The following is a 14200-nucleotide window of genomic DNA, read 5'->3' as shown; positions in this document are numbered from 1 at the left end:
TGAAAACCATAGATAGGAGAATCATAGAAGATTTAGTAATTTCAAACATGACATATGTTTAAAAGAGAAAGTTAGTACAAATAGGTTGAAAGCAGAGCTATAATTAACAAAATACCAAACTCTTGGACTATCCTGATAATTAGTACATATTAGTAAAATCTACAATAACTTTATTGTAGATAAATTTATTATAAATTTATTGTAGAGGAAAATAATAGAATGGGAAAGACTAGAGATCTCTTCAAGAAAATTAGAGATACCAAGGGAACATTTTATGCAAAGATGGGCTCAATAAAGGACAGAAATGGTATGGACCTAAGAGAAGCAGAAGATATTAAGAAAAGGTGGCAACAATACAGAGAAGAAATGTACAAAAAAGATCTTCATGACCCAGATAACCACAATGGTGTGATCACTCACCTAGAGCCAGACATCCTGGAATGTGAAGTCAAGTGGGCCTTAGGAAGCATCACTATGAACAAACCTGGTGTCGGTGATGGAATTCTAGCTGAGTTGTTTCAAATCCTAAAAGATGATGCTGAGGAAGTGCTTCACTCAATATACCAACAAATTTGGAAAACTTGGCAGTGGCCACAGGACTGGAAAAGGTCAATTTTCATTCCAGTCCCTAAGAAAGGCAACGCCAAAGAATGCTCAAACTACCGCACGATTATACTCATCTCACATGCTAGCAAAGTAATGCTTAAAATTCTCCAAGCCAGGCTTCAACAGTATATGAATCGTGAACTTGAGATGTTCAAGCTGGATTTAGAAAAGGCAAAGGAACCAGAGATCAAATTGCCAATATCCATTGGATCATCAAAAAAGCAAAAGAGATCCAGAAAAACATCTGCTTTATTGACTAAGCCAAAGCCTTTGACTGTGTAGGTCACAACAAACTGTGGAAAATTCTTCAAGAGGTGGGAATACCAGACAACATTAACTGCCTCCTGAGAAATCTGTATGAAGGACAAAAGCAAGAGTTAGAACTGGACATGGAACATTAAATGGGTTCCAAATTGGGAAAGAAGTACACCAAGGCTGTATATTGTCACACTTCTTATTTAACCTGTATGCAGAGTTGAGTTCAGTTTCTCAATTGTGTCTGATTATTTGCAACCCCATGGACTTCACCGTGCCAGGCTTCCCTGTCCATCACCAACTCCTGGAGCTTACTCAAACTCATGTCCATAGAGTCGGTGATGCCACCAGCCATCTCATCCTCTGTCATCCCCTTCTCCTCCTGCCTTCAATCTTTCCCAGCATCAGGGTCTTTTCAAATGAGTCAGTTCTTCACATCAGGTGGCCAAAATATTGGAGTTTCAGCTTCAGCATCAGTCCTTCCAATTAATATTCAGGACTGATTTCTTTTAAGGTAGACTGGTTAGATCTCCTTGCAGTCCAAGGGACTCTCAAGAATCTTATTCAACACCACAGTTCAAAAGCATTAATTCTTCAGTGCTCAGCTTTATTTAAATTCTCACATCCATACATGACTACTGGAAAAACCATAGCCTTGACTAGACGGACCTTTGTTGGCAAAGTAATGTCTCTGCTTTTTAATATGCTGTCTAGGTTGATCATAGCTTTTCTTTCAAGGAGTAAGCATCTTTTAATTTCATGGCCACAGTCACCATGTGCAGTGATTTTGGAGCCGAAGAAAAAGTCTGTCACTGTTTCCATTGTTTCCCCATCTATTTGCCATGAAGTGATGGGACCAGATTCCATATCTTAGTTTTCTGAATGTTGAGTTTTAAGCCATCTTTTTCACTTTCCACTTTCACCAAGAGGCTCTTTAGTCTTCTTCACTTTCTGCCCTAAGAATGGTGTTATCTACATATCTAAGGGTATTGATATTCCCCGGCAATCTTGATTCCAACTTGTGCTTTATCCAGCCCAGCATTTTGTGTAATGTACTCTGCGTATAGGTTAAATAAGTAGCGTGACAATATGCAGACTTTACGTAGTTCTTTCCTAAAATGCCAGGCTGGAGAATAACAAAAAGGCACTAGATTTCAAGACTTTCAGAAAGTCTTAGGATGTTCTTAACTATCTTACTATATTTAAATGATTATGGAATGAATGGTTCAACTCAGGATCAGAAAGAATTTGGACCCATAGACAATAAATCTTGTTCCCAAAGAGTAAACCTAAGGTTACTACTTCCCAAGAGTGTATTAAAGTTGTACATTTAATAGGGAAACTTGGGAGAGTTCTTAGTTATGAAAGAGTCTCTCTTTTACTCTGTAACCTGGAGCCTGGAATGGAGGGAGATTCTTAGTAAAGTTACCTAATCTGAAGTATTCAGAAGAAAAATCTGTTTTCTTATTTGGAATGAAGTTATAAGTTACAAAGCAAGAAAGGAACAAAAAATTACATCTACTTGAGCTTAAACTTCAGCTTCTAAACTCTACTTGGATAAAAAAGAATGAAAGATAAAGCTATATCTCATGTTTTCAAGTCTTATGTTTAATAAAAATCAAATGTAACTCTGCCAAATGGGCAAGTGGGAGTCAGATGTATAATTAAACTTCCTTGTGGAATATATGCCACTCAGAGATCAAATGGCTAGCATTAAATTGGTCTTTCCAAATGTGATCTATCGCCTCACGGAAGGCTGTTAATAGTTTTTCACCATGGAAATTTAAAGGAATAGATTTTTTTCAAGTAGATGTTCTGACTCAGTTAAGAATCTAAGCACACATTTAGAGGAAGAGAAAAATGAATAGTATATTTTAAATTGCACTTAATACAAGTAGTATCTCTGACTTTAAGAAGATTGCATGTTGAGTTTCTTTTAGAGTTAATGTCACATATGAGTTATTCCCCAGGCTTTTCTTCTTAGACCTCTCTCAATAACAATTTACAATAAATGGATGGGTATAGCCATGTGATAAATGACATTTGATATAAGAACACTGAATATTTGAGTTTGCCCTTTTGTGACATCTAAGGAAAGAAAAGGAGTTGAGGGGAGGAGTTGTCAGGAGATATTCATAGCCAGAATAGAGCAGATGAAAATCCACCATTACCTTTAAATACCATTCCGCATAGACAAGCTCACTCTATAAAAAGAGGTAAATAACATTTCAATTACAGGAAAAAAAATTGTTTGCACAAACACTCCCTTCTACTCCAAAGCCCAAAACGGATGCTTTTTTATAAGATTATTTCTATGATAATGATTGTGATTCATTAGATATCATTAAATAGCTATTCTCAAAACCAATGTACTAAAAATAAATACATTATTTTAAATGTCATACATGTTTCTGGCATTTTCTATTCAGAATTTTTGTTTAAAAGGAGAAGTCTTGCTTGAATGCAACGAGCAGTTATTTCTTCTATTAAAGCGACAGGTTGCAATTGATCTTTTCCAGGGTGGTTAATGAGCAAAAGCAGTTCCCATGGCACCAGAAGGGAAGAAGTTCTATTGTTTGAAATCATATTTGGATCTTGGAATTTTCAGTTTTTCTTCATATTGAACAAAGCACATAGATGTCATTCTGAATTTGATTACTGATTTTTGTTGTACACTCTTTTTCTAGATAAAACCTAACTATAATCTTATACTCAGGGTTAATATAGCTTGCCTCAATAGGTGGTACTAATCTAAGGAAATAGTAAATTAAGCCCTTCTCGACTAAAGGTAACCACTCTTAAGAAGTTTATTGTTTCTTAACAGTGAGAATAAACCTAGAAACCGTCCTATTTCTAGGAAGCTGTCTCTCCCTTTTCCATGAGTAATGTTATACACTATTCTGTACTAACGTTCTTGCTGTACTAACGTAACATGATCTTGGCCTCCCTTTGAGTTTTCAACTAGGAAAAGGATTATTTCTCTTGCTTCATGACTCACACAGGATTACTGCATGCTGAGCACATTGGCTGTAGTTATCTCCCTTGAGGTCAATAGTAGTTGAATGTATCTTAGGGAAGATCTTAAAGCTCAGTGTAGGCAAGACTGTAGGATGTCTTCAGTTTGATGGGTTTGTAAAGAGAAAAGTTGTACCCTCTGTTAAGCAAGTCATTAGTGTCATGGGAGAGTTCACGTAACTCTGTTCCCTGAATCTTGCCTCTGGATAAAGGAAAGATACAGAGGACAGTTAAATGACTGGAACATGGAATTGGGGATTCATATACTTTATTTCTGTCATTAACATGCTTAGGCTAGCCACTAAATTTTGCTTAATTAGTTTGTAAATGCTCAAAGTTCCCTATAAAAGAAAATATGTATTGTTTAAAATAGTTTTTTCTGATAAAACCTCTATGGTCACAACCTTCTTATTTTCTTCTGTAATGTTAATATACATATGGAAGTAGTGTAGAATAGTATCAAAGAAGTTCCTGTTGCAGCATTAGATTTTTTCTGAAGATACGAGAGTAATTTTGGAGATGCAGATCACCTTTTGCAGGCAAAGGGGCATATGTTTGATTCACATCTAATAAGAACAAGAGCAACAATAATAAAAAAAAAACAGCAATGATTAGCTGGAAGTTCAATAGAAGTATAAACTACAAATGAACTCTCCAGTCAATTTTGAAAAACTGGGATGTTTGGCACAATGTTTAGAGTTGTGACACAGTTTCAAAAAAGTTAATTCCTTTTGACTCCTGCCAGTTAGTATTAAACTTATGAGGCATGAAATCATCTAATTCTCAATAATAGGTTTTCTATAGAGTTCCCAATAGAAAACATTTATGCTTGAAACATATGTGCCTAGATATCACAAACCACAGGAACATTTATTTACAAAAATGCAGACTGTCTTTCCCTTTCAATGCTCAGAAACGAAATAATTTTTTAGAAAGATGGGGGGAAATGGTCCATAAATTTGCCCATATCTTTTGTGAAGCCTCAACAAATCAACCGAGTTAAAGCCTGGGATATATTACATTTGCATATTTATGTATCCAAACTTTTGGCAATTGCCACTTTCCCATCTTCTCCATTTTACTCCAGTTTTCTTCATTATTTTTTCTATTGGAGTGGTATGTTTTATTTTTGTCATCAAGTGAAGAGGTACAGGATGCCTGATAAAATCAAACTGAGATGAAAAATTATCCCATTTTATAGTATGAAAAGATCAATTTTAACACATCAAGTTTCATGAAAGGCAGGAGAGATAAATGTGTATTGGACACTGAACTGTCACTAACTTATTCTCAATCCTATTTTCGCCCAATATTTCAGAGTATAGTCAGACCCTTATGACAGAATTCTGGATTGAAATCTTGAAACTGTTTAGATTCAAAGGAAAGTATATCACTGCAGTTTAGCGCACCTCATGATCTTTTTGAACATGCTGACCACTTATAGAAAATAGTTGGCTCTCAGTTTCTTCTTTTCCTTCAGGTTTCAAAACATCCCCCAGAAGATTACTCTATTTTCATGAATCTCTAATATCTTGAAGTTTTCACTCTGGGCATCTATTTTAGTATGAATTTCCATTTAGTAAAGTTTATATGTTGTATCGGGTTTAGATATAGTACATTTTACTGCAGAAAACATAGAAAATAAAAGTACAAAGAGTAAAATGAAAAACATTTGCAATATGCAAGTCTAGAGATGATCATGATATTTGTGTCCATCTCTCTTTTTTTGTGTACATCACACACACACACACAACCATACATACATGCATACACATAAAATTAAAACTATTATAAAGTGACATTGAAGTTTTACATATTTTCTTTATCATCATCTTAACAGTGAGGAATCTTTTCTTTAAACCCTGCCTGTACATTATAATCACCTTCAGGAGCTATGAAAAAAAATTTTAAATGTCTGTCTTAGCCACAGATATTTGGTTCAATTGTATTGTTATACTGCATAGATAATTTAAAAAAAAAACAAACAACAACCCTCCCCTGACATTTCTACTTCTCTACAAAGTAGAGAATAAATGCTATAGAAAATTCTTATTTTCTCTAAATCATTGTCCTTGGGAATTGGTTTACAACTTCATATTGCAATAAACTCCTCCCTATTTGATGTCTGAGGGTTGATCACATCCTTTGATTGTAGATTGGATTGAATTATAGTTTTAAATTTTGACTTTGTTTGTATATTTTTGCTGTTGCTCAGTCATTAAGTTGTGTACAACTCTTTGTGATCCCGCAGACTGCAGCAAGCCAGCCTTCCCTATCCTTCACTACCTCCCAGACTCATTGAGTGGTGATGTTATTTAACCATCTCAACCTCTGACGCTCCCTTCTTTTGCCTTTAATCTTTCCCAGCATCAGGATCTTCTCCAGTGAACTGGCTCTTTGCATCAAGTGGCCAAATTATTGGAGCTCTAGCTTCAGCCCTTCCAATGAGTATTCAGGGTTGATTTCCTTTAGGATTGACTGGTTTGGTTTCTCTACAGTCCAAAGAACTCTCTCAAGCATCTTCTCCAGCACCCCAATTCAAAAGCATCAAGTCTTTGGTGCTCAGCCTTCTTTTATGGTCCAACTCTCACACCTGTACAGGACTACTGGAAAAACCATAGTTTTGACTATACGGACCTTTGTTGGCAATGCGATGCCTGCTTTTTTTTTTTTTTTTTTTTACCACTGGAGAAAATCTTTATAAGATAGTTAATAGCTGATTTTACAACTTAAATATCCCAATTGCTATACTGCAATTACTATAGGCTTACAAGTTATTCCTGTAACTGGGTAAACCTCTGTATTATTTCTTTTTTTTTTTTTTTTTTTTTTTAATTTTAAAATCTTTAATTCTTACATGCGTTCCCAAACATGAACCCCCCTCCCACCTCCCTCCCCACAACATCTCTCTGGGTCATCCCCATGCACCTGCCCCAAGCAAGCTGCACCCTACGTCAGACATGGACTGGCGATTCAATTCTTACATGACAGTATATATGTTAGAATTCCCATTCTCCCAAATCATCCCACCCTCTAGGTTTGTCATAGCTCTCCTTTCAAAGAGCAATAGTCTTTTAATTTCATGCCTGCAGTCACCATCCACAGTGATTTTGGAAAGAAAATCTGTCACTGCTTTCACTTTCCCCCTTCTATTTGCCATGAAATAATGGGACCAGATGCTGCGATCTTAGTTTTTTTTAATGTTGAGTTTTAAACCAGCTTTCTCACTCTTTCACTCTCATCATAGTATACATTTATAAATTCTTGACACCCTTTTGAAATAACTTTGTAAACCTCTCTTGTTAGAGTCAGTGGAGTATGTATCTCTGATCCTTTGATATATGTCTTTCTTTGGCCAATAGAATGTTGATAAACATAAGATGAGAAAGAGTTTAAAGATATTTCCCATATGCAGTGAGGAAAACATGCCCACTTAGTAGTAGTCTGGTCAGCAAAATGTACCATTAGGTCACACAGAGGGCACCTAAACTCAACCTGTAGCTGAAGTCAAGGCTGGCTTGCTCAAAGCATGAAGCAGAAATTTCCTGCTAACATATAGGTCAATAACAAAGAAAAACAGATGTTTGGTTTTAAGCACTAATATGTTGAGGATTTTTATATAGTATCAGTACAGAAAATAAAACTGACAGGTTTAACCCTTGTTCTGATGATGTTGTTGTTATTTGTTTCTATGACACTATATACTGCTTCTTATTATACCTGTGACCTTTCTTTAGATATTTTGGCCTCTCTCATCACCACTTAAATAATGTTGCCCGAAACTCCATCCTCAACCTTTATCTATTCTTACTCAAATTCTTCCTGGCTATTCCTTTTGTTAATAATTCCCATTACTTCAACTATATTGCATCTTGATCAGTAATGCCAGAATTTGAATAGAAAGTTCTTGTATTTTATACATGAAATTGCCATCGAGCCTTATATTCAGTCATGAATCACCGATACTGGTTAAGAGTACCACCTACATTGTTAGTTCAAGTGAAAAAAAAAGAAAGAGGTAGGGAAAGAAAGATTCTTTTAGGCTTCTATCTTCTTGAACTCCCATAGCCAATAAATTGGTAACCTGGCAAACTTCTTGTACTACATCCTCAAAACCCATTTTATGAAGAGTTTCCTGGCTACTACTAATCTCCAGAAAATTTAATAATTCCAAACTGCTTGTTATCACTTTGCTTTAAAGCTTGCATTTATATTTTTTCCTGACTTCTTTCTCCAAACTCATTTATGTCAGGGCCTATATTGTCTTCATGTTTGATTTTATAGTGGCCGACAAAGTGCTGACACATGGTAGGTATTCAGAAAATATTTTGTCAAGTGAATTGTGTCATAAGGTATCCAAAGCTGGATTAATAATAATGGCCTTCTTAGATACTGGCAGTATGACCAAGAATAAATTGCTTCATGTTGATTATTTTCAGTTTTCATGTATATCAATTGGAAATGTGCTATATTATTTATCTTCAGCAAAGAGATGTTGAATGATTAACAAATAGTCATTTAAAACAAAAATGAAGTGCTAGAGAAATGATAATGAATTATATTAGATTATAGAACTTGGCTCATTGTGTTATTAGTATTCTGTCTGTCTATTGAAATCACATTGCCAAATGATGACCTAATTATATCCCATTTGCCAGATGGTTAATTGTGTCAAGCAAAGAAGATTTGGAGTTATTGTAAATATTATCTTTTGATAGTAAAACATTTTCCAGAATTGCTAATTTATCTTTTAAAATGATAATTTCTACCTTGCAACTTCAGAAACCTACGTCTGACTAATACAATTATTCTGAATACATAAAGAGAAGATAATGATTCAAAAAGGACTAGACTCTAAATAGCCAATTCAAATTTAAAACAATTCGATTTTATTTACATTGTTGGGACAAATTTTGTTTCAAGGAGCAGGATAATATAACATGACCCGTTACATATCTTCCAACTATTTCTCCTCTTTTTTATTCCTAAGAAAGCCTCAGGCTCTGAGATACAAGCTGTGCATGTCCAAATTTCAATAAACACTCCTATCAACATTGTGAAATTAGAATTCATACTCATCATATCCCATAATATGCAGAATTCATGTTCATAATATATGAAATTAGAATTCATATGCATAATATATAAAAATCATTCTAATGTATATGTAATATGAACATACAATAGTTATTCTAATGAATAACAATCATTCTAACATGAATATATATCATTCTCATGACTCCAATGTATAAATATATAAAAATCATTCTAATAAAGTGAACATATAGCAATCATTCATATTATATGATATATAATAATATGATATGTAACAATCATTCTAATGTATAGAGCTTAATTTATTCTTCAGTGTCCAAGGTAGCACTTCACCTTCCCCAAAATACAGGGCCTGCTGAAACTTTTAAAGCATCTGTGCTACCTCTAGGCCCCACTCAATCTGGTGTAATTCAAAGCAAAACCAGTACAACATCAAATAAAGTTTTAATGTCCAATGGTTTTACTATTTCTTGTCATAAGTAGTTCTATACCTTTTTATAAAATATAAAATTATACCAAAAGTTGGTGTTCTGCTTTGCTCATTCCTTTATTTCTGATCTGCCTATTAGGTCATCTCGATGTAACCCAAAGGTTCTCTGACTTGCTATTATCCATTTATTTGATTCCTATGTCCACTGTTGATAGTCACCTTGCCACTCTTGAATCAAATATGAAAACAAAAGGCTTTAGACTGACAAAATGTATTTTAAAGGTATTATTCATGTCAAACTATTTCTTGCTATAAGGAAAGTTAAACACTAACAAAAGAAGAAACAAAAACAACTTCATAAAATTAACATATATTTACTGAATCCATGCCATCTGCAATATACTGGGCCTTATATGACTTTACTTTCTGAAAAGTTTAGCTTTACTTTATGTTATTATTTGCTGAACTCAGGCAAATGGATTGCAATAAAGTCACAGCTTACAAATACTAATGTTCCATGACATTCATTTCTTATCTTTAACAATATATTAAAAAAATAAAAGGTATTTACTATGTTACACTCATTAAGGTCCAACATTGATCAAATCTGTACCATATCACATAATCACCTTAATTGTAGAATGAATTGCTTAGTCACACATTTAATAATGAGTAGAATTGGCCTTCATAACTACTTCTCTATTGTTATCAATCAGCTATTTACATAGTCATGGGGGAAACCATATCATTATTCACTGTGAGACAGAGTAACAAACATCAAATTTAATTGTCCTACTAGGCACTGGAGTCATAATCTTTATGCAGCACTTAATGTTTTCATTACTTATCAATTCACTCATAATTATGCTGCACTCACAAAAGTTAAGCATCTAGCAAACAGTAGCTCTTTATTGCTGTTTATGCAGAGATGAACAAATAGATGCAAAATGTGTTTGAGTGAATCTATTAACTTGAATGATTATATAGAATGTCAGTTGTTCCAGTTTAGCTTTACTGATATTGTTGAAACAGATATCAGACGTGCTTACTTTGTATGGGTGAAGGTTTCATATCCTTTTATTGATGTTAATTTTTTAAATGGCTTTTCCTAAGAAATTTTTAATGTTGTTGCTATCCATTAACGCCATTTTTCTAAAGAAGTTATTCTGAGAGACATGAGATGACTAAAATATACAATGTCATTCATGTATTCATTCATTCATTCCTAGTGCTTTTAAAAAACCATACTAGGATCTCAGAATATAAAAAATGATTAAAAAAATGATTTAAGAGAAGTTATATCCTACAGCATCTTATTTTGTATTATTGAAAACTTTCCTTTTGAATTTGAAACAAAATGTTGATATTATTATTTAGGAGACATTATATTGGATGCCCCATCCAGAATAATAAATCAGGAAGTTTTTTTTTTTTTAAGTTATGAGAACAGATAGGAAGAAATAAATGTCAATATCCACAAGCAGCATACTGTGCATGTATAAAATCCAAAGATTCTACAGAAAACCTTAAAAACTTAATAATTAAACTATTAATGATCCTGGGTACAAGTAAGTTCAGTTCAGTTCAGTCACTCAGTCATGTCCGACTCTCTGCGACCCCATGAACTGCAGCATTCCAGGCCTCCCTGTCCACCACCAACTCCTGGAGTTCACTCAGACTCACATCCATCGAGTCCGCGATGTCATCCAGCCATCTCATCCTCTGTCGTCCCCTTCTCCTCCTACCCCCAATCCTTCCTAGCATCAGAGTCTTTTCCAATGAGTCAACTCTTTGCATGAAGTGGTCAAACTACTGGAGCTTCAGCTTTAGCATCATTCCTTCTGAAGAAATCCCAGGGCTGATCTCCTTCAGAATGGGCTGGTTGGATCTCCTTGCAGTCCAAGGAACTCTCAAGAGTCTTTTCCAACACCACAATTCAAAAGCATCAATTCTTCGGCACTCAGCCTTCTTCACAGTCCAACTCTCATATCCATACATCACTACTGGAAAAACCATAGCCTGGACTAGACGGACCTTAGTCGACAAAGTAATGTCTCTGCTTTTGAATGTGCTATCTAGATTGGTCATAATTTTTTTCCAAGGAGTAAGTGTCTTTTCATTTCATGGCTGCAGTCACCATCTGCAGTGATTTTGGAGCCCCAAAGAAATAAAGGCTGACACTGTTTCCACTGTTTCCCCATCTATTTGCCATGAAGTGATGGGACCGGATGCCATGATCTTCGTTTTCTGAATGTTGAGCTTTAAGCCAACTTTTTCACTCTCCACTTTCACTTTCATCAAGAGGCTTTTGAGTTCCTCTTCACTTTCTGCCATAAGGGTGGTGTTATCTGCATGTCTGAGGTTATTGATATTTCTCCCAGCAATCTTGATTCCAGCTTGTGTTTCTTCCAGTCCAGCGTTTCTCATGATGTACTCTGCATATAAGTTAAATAAGCAGGTGACAATATACAGCCTTGATGTACCCCTTTTCCTATTTGGAACCAGTCTGTTGTAAATGAACAAAATTAATTGGCTTTCTATATTCTAGTGCAAAATGAATAAGAAATGAAATTCTGAATCAGTACAATTTACAATACCATAGAAAACTACCTAGGAATAAATCAACAAATATATACAAATCCTCTAAACTGAAAATTATAAAACATCAGTGAGATGCAGAGCTAAATAAATGGAGAAATATACCTTTACATGGATTGGGAAACTCAGTATCTTTCATGATATCTGTTACCCCCAAATTGATCAATAGATTTAACAAAATTCTAGCAAAAAATTTTGGGGTTTTTTTTTTTTTGGTGGAAATTGAAAATCTGATTCAAAATTTACCTTGAAATGCACAGTACCAAAAATTGTGAAGGTAATTCTCAATTAAAGAGTAAAGTAAAGCTGAAAGACCTACATTAATAACTACCAAGACATAAAAAATAATTACTAACTGATTCCATTTCCAGGATGCCAAGAAAGCTAGCAGATTGGTGCTTTGTATTTAGGGATGCATGCTTAGATAGTAAAACTCTCAGAGCTCTTATTATATAAGTCGTTATCAGTGCTTTACTTTGGAGGAGTAGTAAAAGCACGCAGTGACAAGATAAGGGTATGAGTTTATGCGCATAAAATTCTACCTCTTGACTTGTCTAGCGGTTATTTGAATGATGTCTTTATGATAAGTCATTGAGATGTCCGATTTTGCTTTGTGTATTTTTCTGTGTTATTTTATATTTCATGACAAAAGCATTAAAAACGATATACTGAAACATATAAAAATACAGTTGCCCCTCAAACAACATGGGTTTGAACTGTGAAGTTCCCTTTTACATGAATTTTTAAAAATAAATATATAACAGTGCTCCATGAATCATGTTTAATTAAATCCACAGATGCAGAATTCAGATATGGAGTACTGATCAATTTGTACTCAATTTTTGGCTGCACGCAGAGGATTTGTGTCCCTAACTTCTGCCTAGTTCTTGGGTCAACTGAGCTCTGAGATTGATGCTTTGGAAGAAAATAATCCCAGACTATGAGAGAATATAACAACCAGAGGAGGAAACGCTTGAACTGAGCACAAGTATGCCAGTGGAGAGTGGAGACAAGGGAAAGAGCATTCCAGAGAGAGGAAGAGTCTGTGTTAAAGTCCAGTATTGGAAGAGAACAAGGGCACTCAGGAATTGAATAAAGCCTATTATGCCCGGGATAGGGAGAAGTGTAAGAGCTGCTCAGTTTGAGGTTTGAATGGTTGACCTGGCTACAGAGAGGTTTGTAGGACAGGGTATTCTTGTGAGCAGTGGGGAGCTATTCCAGGTTTTTTTGTTGCTGTTCAGTCACTAAATCATGTCTGACTCTTTGTGACTCCATGGACTGTAGCCTGTCAAGCTCTTTCCATGGGATTTCCCAGGAAATTGCAAGGTTTAGAGTGGGGCTTACTGGAGGCAATGTAATCAGATTTACATCTGAGAGAGTTAGCTCTCTTCAGTGGAAGAGTTTGAAGAATGGGTCAAAAGGCCAGAGAACATAATATGGGGGTCAGTCAGTAGGCTATGAAAATAGTCTAGATGAGCACTCAAAGAATACTGGCAGTGGAGATGGTAAGAAATGGATCAATATGTAGGAGTTCTAAGTTTGGAGACAAACTGTTGAAACATGATCGCTTTCTTGGCAAAACAATGCCTCGTATGCTACTAGCTGCTGAATCCATTTTCTTTTAGAGGAGCAGGAGCTTCAGTAAAGGGGACAATAACAATCTGCTAATAATCAGTTGCATTTCTTTCTTTAAAAAAAACTAGTACCGTATGCGTTTATCTGGGATTCTCCAGTGGCTCAGACGGTAAAGAATCTGCCAGTAATGCAGGAGACCCAAGTTCAAAACCTGGGTAGGGAAGATCCCCTGGGGAAAGGAATGGCAACCTAGTCTAGAATTCTTGCCTGGAGAATTCCATGGACAGAGGAGCCTGGTGGGCTACAATCTATGGGGTCACAAAGAGTGGAACATGACTGAGCGACTAAACACACACACACACGCACTTATTTCTCCTTCCTGGCTCACATTAGAACACAGAGGTTCTACTTCTTAGGCTGTATCTATCAGCCAAGTTTCCTGTCTGTAGATGCAGTGAGGTCCTTATTTCCCCAGTATGATTGTACAATGATAGACCTCTTTTTTGCTACATGACTTATGAAAGTTAAAATGCAGATAACCTTATGCATTGTTTTGTCTCTTACCTCCTTTTGCATTTCCCTCTTTAGTCCCCATCTCCCCACTACTTTATCAGTTGCCCATTGTATTGCACAGTGAAGGATCCCACCTACTCCTTAGTTACTGAA

This window comes from Capra hircus, chromosome 3, assembly GCF_001704415.2.
Source record: "Capra hircus breed San Clemente chromosome 3, ASM170441v1, whole genome shotgun sequence".
NCBI classification, from domain to species: Eukaryota; Metazoa; Chordata; class Mammalia; order Artiodactyla; family Bovidae; genus Capra; species Capra hircus.
The sequence above is the reverse complement of the archived record's forward strand: the minus strand, read 5'-3'. Positions refer to the sequence as shown.